Raw genomic sequence first — 296 nt, 5'->3', positions numbered from 1 at the left:
CTATTTATATATACATGCTTACATACCTATAGATACACATACATACATAATATATATAAGTGTGTGTATCTATAGGTATGTAAGCATGTATACAAAGATTTCATTGAAAGATGTGAGATTAGATCTTCTTAGATTCAAATTCAAAATTGCATTGGAAGATGTGAGATTTGGCTCCTCCTCACGCTTGCAGGAGGAGTGGTTATTTTGAAATAGTCCCACCTCCTTTGCCCACGTGGAGGGAGGTGGGGTTCTCCTTAATCCTGTATAGATATTCTTGCATGGCGTCACTAGTTGAT

The sequence above is a fragment of the Cibotium barometz genome, chromosome 44 (genome assembly GCF_041138505.1).
Source record: "Cibotium barometz isolate CiBa-2024 chromosome 44, ASM4113850v1, whole genome shotgun sequence".
Lineage (NCBI taxonomy): Eukaryota > Viridiplantae > Streptophyta > Polypodiopsida > Cyatheales > Cibotiaceae > Cibotium > Cibotium barometz.
This window is presented reverse-complemented; position numbering follows the sequence as displayed.